The sequence below is a fragment of the Orcinus orca genome, chromosome 2 (genome assembly GCF_937001465.1).
Source record: "Orcinus orca chromosome 2, mOrcOrc1.1, whole genome shotgun sequence".
NCBI classification, from domain to species: Eukaryota; Metazoa; Chordata; class Mammalia; order Artiodactyla; family Delphinidae; genus Orcinus; species Orcinus orca.
In genome coordinates, this window is record NC_064560.1 from 138973386 (window position 1) to 138989137 (window position 15752).

At 36.4% G+C, this 15752-nt stretch overlaps 1 long non-coding RNA gene across 1 annotated transcript; it reads right to left on the minus strand.

Moving 5' to 3' along the window:
- Positions 1–1513: 1513 nt before the first annotated feature.
- LOC125963497 (uncharacterized) lies at positions 1514–12342 on the minus strand. The gene is made up of 3 exons (XR_007475532.1): positions 12099–12342; positions 11045–11224; positions 1514–1599 (listed from the first exon to the last, which is right to left on the minus strand). It is a non-coding gene; the product is annotated as an uncharacterized LOC125963497 (long non-coding RNA).
- Between the last annotated feature and the right edge of the window lie 3410 nt (positions 12343–15752).

Below are 15752 nucleotides of genomic sequence, written 5' to 3' on the forward strand. Positions count from 1 at the left end.
AAGGACACAGAATTCTATCAATTAAATTAGTTTGAGATAAAACAAATATGAATATAATAATGTTTATAATAATGAGGCAATTAGAGCTAATGAAATCAGTGTTAATAGAGACAAAGATCCCTATTCCATTTCTGCCCTTCTTCTGATTTCTTCAAACTTTGGGTTGTGTTATATTCACTGGAGTATTTTCAACCATTGATGCTGTGTCTGTGCGTGTTGAAGATGTAGGGACGAAGAATATAAATCTTCACAGTCTGCATGTTTCGGTTTTTTCTGGCCGCACCGCGTGGCTTGTGGCATCTTAGTTCCCCGACCAGGGATGGAACCCGTGCCCTTTACAGTGGAAGCGTGGAGCCCTAACCATTGAACCGCCAGGGAATTCCCAACATGTTTCTTGATCTTATACTTTCAGAAGACTCCTCTTGGCCTGGCATACTTTGGCCAAGGTAGTAATCTCTGATGAAGAAATCATGTCTTGTTCCACATGCTTGCTTCATATACTGTCTTTTCTTGATCTGGGATAGAAATTAGCACTTCTTGGTGTAAACGTTGATCTTATATTCTCCACATATTGGACTTGCCTCTTCAGGTCTAGTGCCTTCCCATTGTGTAATTCAATTGGATTCTGCTTATTAGTTGCTTCCCTGATGTCCTTAAAGATTTGACATTCATTCCATTTAATTCCCTGATTCAGAGAGTTACAACTGAGATGGCAAAGCCAGATTCTTAGATACTTGGTTAATAATGTACTCTCCAGGAGAAATTATGCCCATTATCTCTCAGGAGATGGTTTTGGAGATGCAACTTCAGGCTGGTAAATTATTGACATCACTGAAATGATTAGGACCTTTATTCTGTGTTGCAATTTATCTTTGAACCTAATAGTCCATATTGCTGAGCACCTTATAAGGCAGTGGGTATGGGAATTAAAAAAGATGATGCAGCAATATATTTCTGATCAGTTTAGAAACTCATCCATTTAACTATGCAAATAAAGGATTGAGAAAAAATGTATTTTCTGTGGTACTTGCCTATTACAGATATTGCATTGGTAATTAATGGGAAAATTGAAGAAGTTTAGTAACTTCTTGATTATCTATTTGGATGTTACTCTGGTTGTTGTACTGCTATTCGTCCTTAATTTAGGCTGGAGTTAGTGTTAGTGAATGATATTTGACCATTAAACTAGGTAGAACTTTGTTCTGTGAAAGTTTCAACCAACTTTCTCATTTGGCTACTGTGTTATCATGTATATTGTGGGTGTTTTTTCTTTTACTTTTGTATCTCATTAAAAAGACATCAGAACGGGCTGTGAGTTAATGTTTCACTTGTAAAAGGTTATGGATTACGCTCAGCTGGTTTCTCAGGCCGGCACAGGGTTCATGATTAGAAGAATGAAAACAAACATGAATTGAAAATGTCACTAACCTTTACTGGGCCCTGAGAATCCCGGAGCCTGCGTGACAGGAGGCTTTCCTGTTTTCAACAGTATAAAGAAGATTGAAACAAAACAGCACGGATCTTGGCTATTTACATCTTTTAATGAATGCTCTTCACGTTTGGGTTCCTTTGTCTGTCTCCCAGATTTCAAGGGTTTAGCTGTAAAAAGTGCGGATGTTATCACATATTCTTATAAACCATGGAGCAGACATCTGTCTAGGATGGTTTTTCTTCCAAATTATGCTCAGTATAAAGGGCATATATACAGCTGTGCATGTATATATAGCCAATTTTTCATTCTCAGTGTTCACCAGCACTGAGTTGGAAAGTATTTTCAGATATACTGTAAGTAAAGCTGTGTGTTTAAGTGGGGCATGGTGGAGGGATATTTAAGATGAGATCTAGTATCTTGCGTGTGATGGGCCCACTAGGTTTGAATCTGATTCTGCTGTCTTTAAAAACCTTTTGTGATCGATAAATATATTCACACCCTAGGGCGCAGAACCTCATCAGAACAGAGGAAAGTAAAACTAACTTAAATACTCCATTTATATAAGCTGTAGAGAATCTAGAGATTAAACTGTGATCCAGTGCAGGAGATAACACATCTGACCAGCGCTAATGTTTTTGAACTTCAATTTTCTATTAGGATTCACTGTTTTTGTTTCCTTACAGTGATTTGGACTTGGTTGTTCTTGACCTAAATATGAATAACATTGCAGCACCTGAAACATATTAGTCTGTTTCTTTCCCCCTTAATTTTTCTCCCTGCTACTGTCTGATCTGGCACAACTTGTGATAAATCGTGCTGTACTTTTCAGTGATTTAATAGGTAGTTTGAGAAAATACTCTATGAAGATCACTAAGGAAATCTCAAAATAAAACATATTCCTTCATCTGGACTATAAATATGTGGCGGATGAGGAATTTTAGGCTTTTAACAATGCATTTACTTGTTCTTGAATTAAAATGGGTTCTATAGACTCATGCTTAGTCCAAAATTATTTTAAATACTAGTATTTCACAGTGCAACTCTGACTTATATGGATTTGATGACATTTCTCTTGGGGCAGAGTTTAAGTTATTTGAGAAACACAAACCTGTGCCTTTTTATTCTCACTTTATCTAATTATATATTGTCTTTTTAATACAGATTTTGGTTTGCATTTTGAAGATCAAAGTAATCTTTTGCCCAGAAAGTGTTTTCACTTAAAAATATGAAGCCTTAGTAAAATTATATCTTCATTTAAAAATAGCCTTAGTAAAATTATATCTAATTAATAATAATATAATAAAGCAAAACTTATGCCCGAATGTATAAGCAACTTTATTTTTAAGCATAAAGTTAGGAAAATTACTTGGTGGAAAGAAAGTTACTAATAGTGGCATTATTTTTTACTCAAAAGTGACAATTTTATTATTGCTGCAATTTAAAAGCCTTATTCATGCATATAGCATTCTTTTATTTCACAACAGTAAAGTGAGATTTTTAAACTTGAAATCATGTTTCCTATTTGGAAAAAATGTATGATTTTTTCAGGTAAAGCAAATCACTCAGGTTTCAGTTTGAAGGACTGTGGGTTGGTAACTGGGCTCCAATTTTAACCTTGATGATTTATGTAATTTTGAAAGTCACACAAACTCTCTTTATTCAAAATTCCTTTATATTGAATTATTTATTTTCTGCTGCATCAGTCAGAATAGGCTAGGTTATGCTGCAGTAACAAATAAGCCCTACATCTCAGTAGCTTAAAATAACAAAGGTTTAGTTCTCATTCACATATTCATCAATAATGAGTTGGGAGTTGTGTTGCATCATTGCTGTCATTGTCTAATGCTATAACCTATGTTGATGGAGTAGCCTCTATATGTAGCATTGCCCATTGTGAAGGCAGGGAAAAAAGAGAACACGAGGAAGCACACATTAGCTCTTAAATCTTCCACTAACACCATTGGCTAAAGCAGGCCAATCTAGCTTCAAGCAGCAGAGAAGTAGAATTCTACCACTTAATGGAAGAAGAAGAAAGACATTGCTACCTGTTAATAGCCTTAAGACCACCATACACTCTCCTTACCCACTACCCCACATTTATTTACTTATAAATGTTATTACATGATAAAGTAATACACTGGAAAAAAATCACTAAAATTAGAAAAAAAACCCCACTCAGAGTCCTATCACCCTAACATATCAAACTATTTTATTTGTTCAGGTTTACTTAAACACCTTGCCAGTATACAAAATCTTTATATAGTTGTATTGATTTTTTTCTGTTTGTATTAGTTAGACAAATTTACCAGTGATTCTCTAAATGCTAGTGAGCTCATAATGGAGGTTTGTTTTAAATCTTACATTGCAATGGGTTTCTAACCTGTCTGTGATTATAATATCTTCGTTATAATTTTGAGTTATGAAATTAATATAAAAGAGAAGTTTGGGGCAAGTGCATAAGATAATAACTTACATGTGGAGTACTTGAACTATTTTATAGAAGATTCCATAGTACAGTAGTTAGAAGTATTTTTTAATGTGTATGTGGGCTAAGAAAGTCCCAGATAATTTTAAAAGGAATCCTATGTGGGCCTGTTTTTCTAAAATTTGAGTCAAATTTATTATATTTCAGTTAAGTTATATTGTTTTTAATATAAGAACCTTATATTTAGGTGCTTTTATTTGGAAGGGAATTACAGAGCTTGATTTACACAGGGCTATGCAAAGGCTGGATTTTGTGAGGAGGAGAGCCAGTGAATGAACGGACACATAGGAAGAATTTTATTGGTAATACTTCCAATTTAAAGCTTTAATTTTCAAATGGTCATGAGGAGGTACACTGGCTGATTTTCTTTCGTATTAATGTTTATAATATTATCATTACATATTATAATGTTATTGTAATATTGTAATATTATTATTACATAATATATTATGCTAAAAACCTTGATTTTGTTATGAAGAAGACATTTATTTGTGATAGGGAAAGTAAAACTCTTATCTCTTATCAGGGTCTTACCAGTAGCAGTGCCGTTTTTTTCTTTTAATCTCCTTCTGGAGAAGTTGTTTAGAGTAACATTAATCATGGGTCAGTTTGGACGGTTCAAGCAATATTGTACTCTAATATATTTTATGTCATGTATATTTTATCACAAATTTTTTTTTCATTGTCAAGGTTACCAGTGACCTCTATGTTGCCAAATCCAGCAATCAGTTCTTAATTTTCACCATTCTGGGTCCTAGAGCATCATTTGACACAGATAATGTTCCCCTTTTCCTGAAATATGTTCTTTACTGGGCTTCTGGTGCTTCACAGTGTTTCGGTTTTGTTGTTTCTTTTTTCCCCTGTCTCACTGGCTATGCCTTCCCAGTCCTCTTTGCTGTATCCTCCTCATCTTCCTGATTCCAAATGTTTGAGTTGGCCTCTTCTCTGTCTGTCTAAACGTGCTCTTCAGGTGATCTCATCCAGTCTCATGACTTTAAATATCATCTATATGCAGATGACCTACATTTATATCTCTAGCCCCTGCCTTTCCCCTGACATCCAGACTCATGTAGATATTTTTTAATGACATCTCTGTTTAGATGTCAATAAGCATGTCAAATTTAACATCCAAACGAAGCTTCATACTTTTTCCTCTTAATCCTGCTTTCCACCCATTGTTCACCATTGCGCTAAATGGCAAAACCCTTTACTGGGTTTCACATGACAAAAAGCCTTGGGATCATTCTTGATTCTCCTCTTCCTTTGTACCCTGTATGTAATCCATTGGCAAATCCTGCTGGCAGTTCTATCAATACCTTCAAAGTAAACCCCCAAACTGACCACTTGTGATCATCTTCTGGCACCCCTGTCTGAGCCGCCGCCATTTTTCTCCTGGATGATTCCAATAGTCTCTCCACTGGTCTCCCTGCTTTTACTCTTGCCACTACAGGTATCCCATTCTTTTGAAAGTTCACTTTATGCCACTTTGCTTTTACAAAAGACCTACATTAGTACCTGTTTTGGCTAACTGAAAGAGATCCGCAGAGGATTTTCACTTATACCAAAAGGGGCAAAAATAGAAAATAGCGTTCAGCGTTTGTTTTGCAGTGAGTTGTTACAGAGGCAGTGCACACCCTGGCAGTGAGAGGGGCACCGCCAAGCCCCTTCCTGGGGAACTACACTCAGCATCTCAGCATCAAGCCACTATAGATTTGAACTGTGTCTGTGAGCATCTGTGCTTTATTTCGATTTAGTTTGTGCATCCGTTAGTAAGATGTGCCCTAAGGTAATTGTTCCTTCACTTCACACCATTTTGGCTTATGAAAGATTTCAAAGGAACACTCTGCTTTCAGATATCAGGGAAATCCTGTGAATCCGTTCCTCAAGACTATTCTGTAACGAGGAGCCCTAGTTCTTTAAAAATCTAAATCTGTTCGTGGCAAATTCTCTGATTCTTCCAATCTCGCTTAGAGAAATCTTCAGGAATAAAGGTTTTGATTCTCTTAGCAGAATATAGACATTCTTTTGTCAGGCAGAGTTTGATCAAGTTTGTTGTGTGACTTTTAGCCCATATATTATGGTTCTCTGTGTTGGAATATAATCCAGAATTTATATAGAATGAACATTTTCCTGATAAACAGTTTCTTACTCTCCTTTCCTTGGGTCACCCATTTCTCTTAAGTGGCTTAGTCATGTAGTGATGACGATAAAGCTGCTAAAAAATCATGCCAACTTCTGTTTTCTTTCATTATTTTCAACACAGTGCCAAGGTTAGAATGGGAGCAACGAGACATTTATATCAACTTTGGACTTCATGGTGTCAAGGTAAAGAGCGGATTAATACACTTGTCTTTCTTTGCCTGTGATTCTTTAAGCTTTTATTATTGTTCTCTGTTAGGTCCTTTTGAGTCCTCACTATTTTGGTTAAGACAGATTTGTATCATGTCCCATCATTTCCTTCCTTTTTCTACCCAGGTTACTGAGAGTGTGTCTGGATCATGATCTTTCATTTCTCTTACCTTCTGAGGACCTTACACATCTAAGAGATGAGGTGGCAACGTCTGAACTATGGCCATTGAAAATGAACTTCTTATGTTATTTCCTGGGTTGTCATGTAAGGCTGTTCTCTGCAGCATACTTTCTGGAATTTGATTCCAGTTTGTTTTAAGAGTCCCATAAAATTGCATATCTATCCTATGGATAGAGAAAATAGCTCTTTCAGAGCATGCTGGGACAAGTCAGTTAACCACCCAGCCATGCATGGTACCTTCATAGTGTGGGCGGAGAATTGAGTTACTTTTGACTCCTTCTCTCAGGAATTTTCCCAGATAGCCTCATAAGTTAGTTACTCGGTTAGTATATTAAATCTTGTACGAGAGCCAAAGACTACCCTTTTTTGATACCTAACAGAGTAGCTTCAGAGCAAATCCAATTATATTTTCCCAAATTAGTGCTCACATTTCAGCTGTTTGACAGAGTTATGTCTCCTGATTTGCCCAGGTTGTGTTCCAGAGAGAAGGTCTTTTTCTTTACAGACTGTAAACTGGATTTCCTAAATCACAAAAAGCACTGACCTAGATTTTCTTTGAGCTCTTTTGACCTTGGGGATGAACTTTAGTGAATTGGGAGCAGAGTGTGACAGCATTTGCAGAGGGAAAGGCAGAGCTGACTGCTCTCAAATTGGTTTCTCAGTGTCCCAGTGTCTTAGTCTGACTCACGAGCTGCCTGCTGCCGTGCTGAAGCTTCCAGCATCTTTAAATGGTACTAATTATTTGGATATTGCTTGATCCCTTTAGGTCTTGGAAAAAAGAAAAGAAATGATTTTACTGGTGGTGAGGGTGGCTAAATATACACTACTGGAAAGTGACGTTTTCTATTTTCTCAGTCTCGTCAAGCCATCAATAAGCAAGCTTTCCCATACACTTTTCCCCAAATTTGACCTGGTGGGACCATGTCTGGCTCCAACTAAGGAGTTTGTGTTTTGCCTGATATTCTGGGAAAAGGGAAAAAATATTCCAGTAAGGAATCCAAATATAGTACATAGTTATTTAGATTGGCCCTAGGGGTGTGCTAACTGTAACTCTAAACTTAGACATATCTTAGAATGATATGGCACTTGGTTGGTGACTTTGTGATGCCTGTGCATTTTTATGCCTTTCTTGGCCTTGTTGCCCAGGCCAGTACATACGAGACTAAGTCTAGTTTTTTGTGCTTCCATTAGTTTGTATATGTGAAAATTGACTCACAGTTTTACTTTGAAAATGATGAGGAATTCCCCTTGCTATTATTACTTGAAAAGGCCTGGCTAAACTACACAACTGATGTAGAATGACTCTGTTATTGTTATTAAAGTGGTAAGCAATGATCTGTAAGCCTATGCAAAGACATGTTAGGATGAACTGCTTTCCCCTTTGTTGATTAATAGGTGTAAATTGAACTTGAAAGGAGAGGGACCCTTTCCTTTTGTGGCCTGTAGGAATGCAAGGGCTTCTGGGGCACTTCACTGGTAGGGTTATCTCAAGCTCCAAGTTCATTTCCTGTGATACTCGAATGACAGTTCAGTGCAGATAACTAGAATCACAAAACTGTTTTGAAAGAATGAACTGGTAAGAGAACTGATGGAGTAGCCTCTTTTAGTTCTAAGAGCCTTACATAACTCCGAGTTTAGCAAGACTTGGATTCAACCTCTGTACTCTAGTAACAGGAAATGAAACCTGGGATCATGTCAAGAGATCCATGTTGGATCATAAGGAAGAGGTTTGACTTCTCAGCAACAGAACGTAGGTTCTCTATTATTTTTTTTATAAAGTTATTGATATACAATGTTTTCCCCTTGAACGTGTATCTCTATATCTTTGTCATCAATGGGAATTCTAGTTTTAATGTTGTTTCCTTTCATTCATTCACAGATTTTTACTGAACAACCTCTATGTACCAGTCAGTGGGCTAGTTGCTGGTTATATACCTGCAAATGATCTCTGCACTTGTGGGGGACTTACAATCTAGTGGGAAAATATACAATAAACAATTACACCAATAATTATTTGACTCCCAGTTTAAGAAGTCCTGCTTTCTGTGTTGGTTTAGACTTTTTTTTTTAGTGTTTTTTTCTCTAGTTATATCAGTTATTTAATAAGACACAAATTTTCTTTTGAGTATAAAAAGAAAACCTGTTCTATTCAAGTAGAGTTTATACAGTCAAATTTGGCTTTTGAGAAAATTCAGCTAGAGTCTGACTCCATACTTACATGCTGTTAGAAATAAATGTTAGAGATTTAGTAATATAATAAAACTTGACAATTATTTAGTATTCCTTTCTATAAACTGAAAATACTCTTAATTATTAATATTTATTGAGGGATTTATTTGTGCGTGTCACTGTGCTCAGGAGGGCACATTGTCGGGGAGGCATATTCTATCTGAAAAATGCTTCATATATAATAAGTGATATAAAACATGTAAAAAATAACCATAGTATAGGATAGTCTGTGCTAAATGTCTTAAGAATGAAAAAAAAGAAGAATAAGCAATCAGAAGAATGAGAGGTTTCCATGTGATTACATGAGTGATCAAGGAGGCTTTATGAAAGGGGTTATATTTCAATTAGTCTAGAAGGATGGGTAGATTTAATTTAAAAAATCCAATCATAACAGCTCCTTTAAAATTGTTTTGGACATGTATAAAATCATAAAGAAGAAAATAAAGAGAAAAGCACAGCCAACCCCCTGCCAGGAGAACTAGGGGGAAGGAGGACGTGCCTTCTGAGGGAAGGCACAGCTTGAGGAGTAATGACACTCCTTTCCCCTTTGCTCCCCTATCCCCAGCGGTGATGTTCATGGCTTGGTCCAGTTATCCTCCATCCCAATAGAACTGGCAGTTCTGGAATGGCTCCCCGCCTCACTAAGCTGGGGAGTGGTGATCTGTTTTGTTTGATTGTTGCCAAGCCACTAGGGATAACTGAGAGGGAGGAAGAATGGTACAGCTGAGAGGAGGGCCGTGGATTGGGCTGGGGGCATCCTGCATTTCCACCACGCAGTGCCACAAGGATTTGAGAGTGTCCCTTGGATCACCTGGGCACGGCGGAAGGTGGCTGGGCATAAGCTGTCTTGCTGGTTCCCAACCACTCAAGGGTGCTGTTAGCTGAGCAAGGGGGCCCTGGGGACAAAAGGCCATGGATGGACTGCAGAGGATTTCAAAGTCAGACTTGAGACACATCTCCCACATCAAGACCCCTAAAGAGCCACCAGCACACGCCACGAGACAGCTGGCATTGGAATCCACCCACAGAGATAGAGCTGTGATCCAGTGAGGGTTAGACAAAAGCAGTGACAATCAACACACACAGGAGAGGGGGTCATTTTCCTCTTCCTCTCCTTGCAAGACTCAGCCAGAGAAACATCTGAAAGTACAGGCTAGGCTATAAGAGCGTGGAGCACAATTCTTCCCCACGCCAGGCTTTGGGAGCCAAGTCTAGCACACACTAGAGAGGAAGGGACAGAAAGGGGCGGGGAAAGGTGTGAGGTAGGAGGAAGGTCTTCACATGGAAATGAGAACAAAGTTTTATCATGAACAGGAGTCTTGAGCACCAGAGTAAGACTGCTTTAATAATTTAAAGTGAGTGAACTGGCCATAAATATCGTTAGATGAGTGCAACACCCAGGAAAAAATGGTGTGATATGGAGCCGGGGAAGGATCTGGAGGGAGGAGGAAGAGTGAGGAAAGGAAGGGGAGGTGGGAGAGCAGAAATGAGATTGCATATAGGTTGTTAGTTATAGGACCAGGTGAGGTTTGCAAGCACTAACCCTGCTGTTCTCTGTACTCTTTTGTGTGGTTGAAGAGCTCTAAATAAAAAAGTTAAAGATATTGGCCTTAAAATACTTTTTTAAAAAAACCCTGTTTTTTAGAATATTGTTTGGATATGTTTGATCCATTTTAATTTTCCCTGTTCTTTTAAATTTTTAAAGCATCATGTTTTTCTTTTAACATTCTTCTTTATAGCTTCCTTTGCTTTATTTCCACCTTTAATGATTTATGCTTTTACATTTTAAAATCTGTAACTTTTTAATATATTAGCACAGTCTTATCCTTATCTTCTACATTTCTGAGTTTCTTGTTTTGTATTCTTGATATTTTAAAATATTTTCTAATTTTAACTTATTTTAAACCTTTATTCTTTTTACTTTCTCTCTCTCTCTTTCTCTCTCTCCCTCTCTCCCTCCCCTCCCGCCCCAGCAATGCCTTACCTCCACCACTCTCTTTTTAGAGTTTTCCAAAAATTCTTTAGGTTTAAAGTACTTCCTAAAAACCCTGCCAATCTTATTGTACAGATAGTGCATTTGATTTGCTAAGCATTGTTTCTTATGTAAGTGGTCTCTCCATGTTTTCTGAAATATGCAGTCCTGCCCCACTACCTTTGCAGTGTATGTCAGTGTACAGTAGTGGGTTGGTGTGTCTTGGACTCAAATATCTGGCCTCGTACTGGCTTTTGTGAAACCTGCTTTGGAACATTATTGCTATTCTGACCATTGACAGTTCTTTATTATTTTAATAGTAGAAGTATAGAAATGAGCTTTTGAAATTATTATTATTGTACTTTGAAATAAGTGTTTGTGCTTATATGGTTATACCTAATATTTTCTTCAAGCCTTTCTGAAAGACCTGCCTTAGGAGACTGAAGATTCTCTCTTGCATTTTTTCACGCTGCTTGCTTCTTTGTAACTTCTTGCTGTCTCCATCCTGAAGAAGTGGCTCTGTGCTCTTCGAAACCTTCTTTGAAGCAAGGATAAATTTCTTGTTTTTAAAATTTTCTTTAAAGGTCATAGAAGACAATTAGTGTCTAAACCTTCAACAAAATAAGTAATTGGGTATAAAACATATGTAAAGAAAATGAGACTTGCCTTGAACCTGTCTCCACAGGGGGCAAACTGGGTTCTTAAAAAGTTGCTGAAGACCTATCTATCATGGTAGACTTTAAATAAAATTTTAAATCAGTCCTACAAAAAAACTGAATATTATGCATGTGTGCATGTGTGTAAGGGTTTAATCTATTTATAGGATTTAGTCAGTTCACTAAGTGTGGTTTAGTTTCTCAGGGACAGAGTCATGTTAACCAAACTCTTGGCAGTTGTATAGATAGAATATTTTATTAATCTGCACTAAGCAATATAAGGGATGGGGCACTATCCCTGTAGAACTACCTCAAAAGGTTTAGAGTCAGAAGATGACCTGATGAGCTTGGAATCAGGTCAAGGGGAGTTATAAACTCCATATGTTTAAGGCATCAGGATATTAGCTTATGAGAGCCTGAAGAAACTATGGCCATAATAAAGACATTCCTCTCCTAGGACTGATCAGGTCCCTAAGTGAGGCCATACTTTTCCTTGGACAAATGTGTGGATAAACATTCATTTCCCTAAATTCCATCCCAACCAATCTTCCTCTAACCAACAAATTCTCTCTTTAAGGATGTTATACCATTGATTAGCCTAAAGTCAGGTTCTAAGTTTCTTCTATTTCTGGTCCAGGAAATGTTTCGTCTCAATGAAATGTATTAGGTGTATCTGATTCTTAGGTACTGATTTTTAGCTAATTTTCAAGAATCTTAATTATCACCTAAAGTATAGCATACAGTGTAAGAAGATTATTACACTATGCTTTGCAATAGTATATAAAACAACATACCTTATTTTATTTGATCCAAAATGCTAGGTGGAAAATTATGTAAAAACTCATATATATACATACACAATTCTTTGCCCATTGAGATAAGTGCTTTTAAGCTTCCTTGATTTGGGATGTTTTACAGTCTGTTTTTGACGAGTTTAGTTGAGGAAAAGACCCCACAAGCCACTTGGTGTTGAGAGCATTAACAGGTAATTATACACTAGGCTAATGTTCAAATAAGACTTGATGTATAAGTTGTAACACTCTGCAGTATGATAAAGGCTCTAGCACATTATGACGTCATTTAATGACCTCCACTGATTATTTCATCACTTAAAATGGCAAGGTAATTCACAAATAATCGATTGGATGTTTTCTAATTATATAATAAGAAAAAGTACTATTTGTATTTTAGAAGTTGAAGGTAAGGGGGTTTAAGATAATAAAAATAGTATTAAATTACAACTATGATACAACTCCACTAACAGAGACTCATTTCACTCGACAAAGGATACTGGGGCTCTCCCCGTAGAGTGTTGTTCTCACACCCCCGCAATGCAAACATTATCTGCAACTGAATTGCAGTCATGGTATAGTATCTGAAAATGTAAAAACCCTTCTAGCTACAGTAATTTTAATTAATGCAAAAATTATTGTAGAGCTTAGTTCAAAACATGTACATCTGAGATGGTCAATGAAAATTTGTTGATGGATTAGACAGATCTTTGCATTTCATCTGTGCAGTGTCAAACGGCCCAGGTAGTTTGAAAATACAGTATTAAATTATAAGAACAACTAGTTCCATAGGAGGCGAAAAATCTATATCTGAACATTCCATGTCTCTGTGGGAAAACCATTACATAGAAAGATTAACTTTTAGATATTATGTTCCTTTGGTGAAGGAAGTATCTTGCCCCATGCCATTTTTCTATTGTATTTCATTAATATGTAATCAAAGTCATTGAGTGTTCACTCATTGAAATGTGTGGTCACTGCCAGCACTTTTATTTATTTTTTTATTGTATAAAAGATTTTTTAAATAATTTAAAAAATAACCATTATATTTATGAAAATTTAAGAAGTGCTAAATTACACACTTTAATCAAACCTTTAATTTGGGGGTATGTTCATCTCACCTCCTCTTTTTGGCTTTTTTTATAATTAAAATTTAACATTTGCATTCTTCATCATTAATGGTCTGCCTCTAGATTAGAGTAGTGGATTGGGCCTTGAAAAAGGAAAGCCTCAGTGGGTGCCCAAGCTTTGGAAACCTCCTTGCTTTTATTGTGTCCATTGTTGACCACCAAGTATGTGCCACTACTTGTCACTAGCCCTCCTAGCTTGAAAAGCATTGGCTATTTTCTTGGTTCCTAAACTTTGGTGGTTGCTATGGGGGTGTGATCTATGACCTCAAAATCAGGGGTCACACCTGTCTGGCATGCACCAGGAGCCCCCACACCTGTGTAACTCTCCTCACTAGCAGCTCCTGCTGGTCATTTCCTATTCCTTCCAGTAAGTGATGCGTGGTTATATTATAAGCATTTTCTGTATCACTGAATAATGATAATAAAGAAATGGAGCCAAACCTAGGTCTCTTTTTTCAAAAGGGCAGAGTCCAGAAAGGAATTTCAAGTTGATTTACGTCTCTCTCAAACAGGGTGCATGTCCTTAGAGACCAACAAATCCTGCTAAAGCCTGGTGTTTGCTCCTCTTTCTAAAAAAAGTTTTCCCTTGCGATGAGAACTCTTAGAATTTACTCTCTTGACAGCTTTCATTTATAATCTACAGCAGTGTTCGTTATCTCTTTCACATGGTACATTGCATCCCTAGTATTTATTTATCTTATAACTGGAAGTTCGTACCTTTTGACCCCCTTCATCTAATTACCCGCCCCGCTAGCCACAAATCTGATCTACAACACTGTGCTAGTTCCTGGTACACAATATAGTGATTTGACATTTCTATACATCTTAAAACGATCACCGTGATGTCTAGTTGTCTCAGGTGAGTAATTTTTATCTTATTTCTTATCACATCTACTCAGGCTTCAAAATGGTTGCTGTTGTTGTTTTTAAACAGATGCATACTATGTCAGAAGAGCATTCTTTTCTTAATGTTTTCTCCTGCGGTTGGCATTTAAAACGCTTTTGCTTTTGTAGAAAGTGCTGCAGTGAGTATATTTGTGCTTATGGGTTTTTTTTCTTTTGTTGAATTAAACAAGATAATATATGTAAAGTATCAGGCATAGTAAATAGTTTTATTTCCTAGAATAAATTTCTTATTTCTTATTAAAATGTATAAACAATTTACTGGCTCTTTATTTGTGGGATCATACTGCTTTCCAAAAGGTCTAAACAACCGTTTTGGCCACTTTTTAAAACATGTTGCCAATCTAAACAGCGTCAGTGCCTCAAGTTTGTTATGAATACCAGCAAGAGTGAGCTTTGCTTCTTTATATGTATTTACCCTCTTTCTATCAATTGTCTGTTTATATCCTTGGCCTTGATATTTTTCTTGAAAATAGCAATGCTATTGTCGCTTATATTATTTTCTTTTTTATTAAACAAAATAAAACAATTTTTCATATTTGAATGTCAGTTTTACCTTTGTGACTTCTATACTTCAAGGATAAGAAAGTTAACATTTCTCCATTGGTCTGACAATCATTCTATTCTGCTAATTTTTCAAGGATTTGATTTTCTATGTTAATCTCTCTAATTTATCTGGAGTTAATTTTCTTAAATGATGTATAGTGCAGATCCATGTTTTTAACTTATTCTTGATTTAATCATCCCTAAACTATTTGTTAGATAATCCTTCCTACTCTCTATTTAATAATGTTATTTTATGATATACTCATGTTTAAGCTGTATAGTTGGTATAGTTTTGATCTCTTCATTCTGTTATATTGATCAGAATGTGCACATTTACTCTTGTTTTAATTCTTTTTGCTTTCTAATTAGCTACTACAGAGGTTGGTTGTGTGCCTTTCTTATTCTGTTGTCCATTCAAACAAAGGCTGGACAAATTGTTCACGGTTAGTGCCATAAAGCACTATGTTGAATTGTTATAATAATAGGATTTTTGTTTGTAACCAGACCTAGTGATAAATGTAACTATTATATTTAATTTCCAGAATCTCGCATGGCAGTTTTTTGAGGTGTTCTTAAATACCAAACTATCTCTAATCTTAAAAAGTCTCAATTTCCCTAGAGCTTATGGTTTGAACTATACAAAATTTCAGACGCCACTGTGGCTTTCTGATATTTGCAATCTAATGACCCTTCTGTACTTTTAAAGAATTCTAGATTGTCACTCCACCCCTATATGGATATTTTAGAGATAACCATGTGTGTGTGTTTAAAAATTTTGCTCAGAAAAAAGGTTTATGTATTTTGTTCCCAGTTTTAGATATTTAGTGATGTCTTTAGTAAAAGGTAGAGAACTGAGCACATACTTTACCTCTGCTCTTTTCCAAGATGCCACTAAAATTACAGAACAGAGAATAAATTCATAATTGTACTGGGAAACACAAAAAGTAACATAGTGTCCAGTGTGGATGAATGTAGGGAAGTGTTTGCTTTCATACACAGTGAGAGTTTAATTGCCTTAGTCAGTTTTTGGAAGGCAAATTTGGCTGAAGATACCAAAATAAAAATGTACATATCCTTT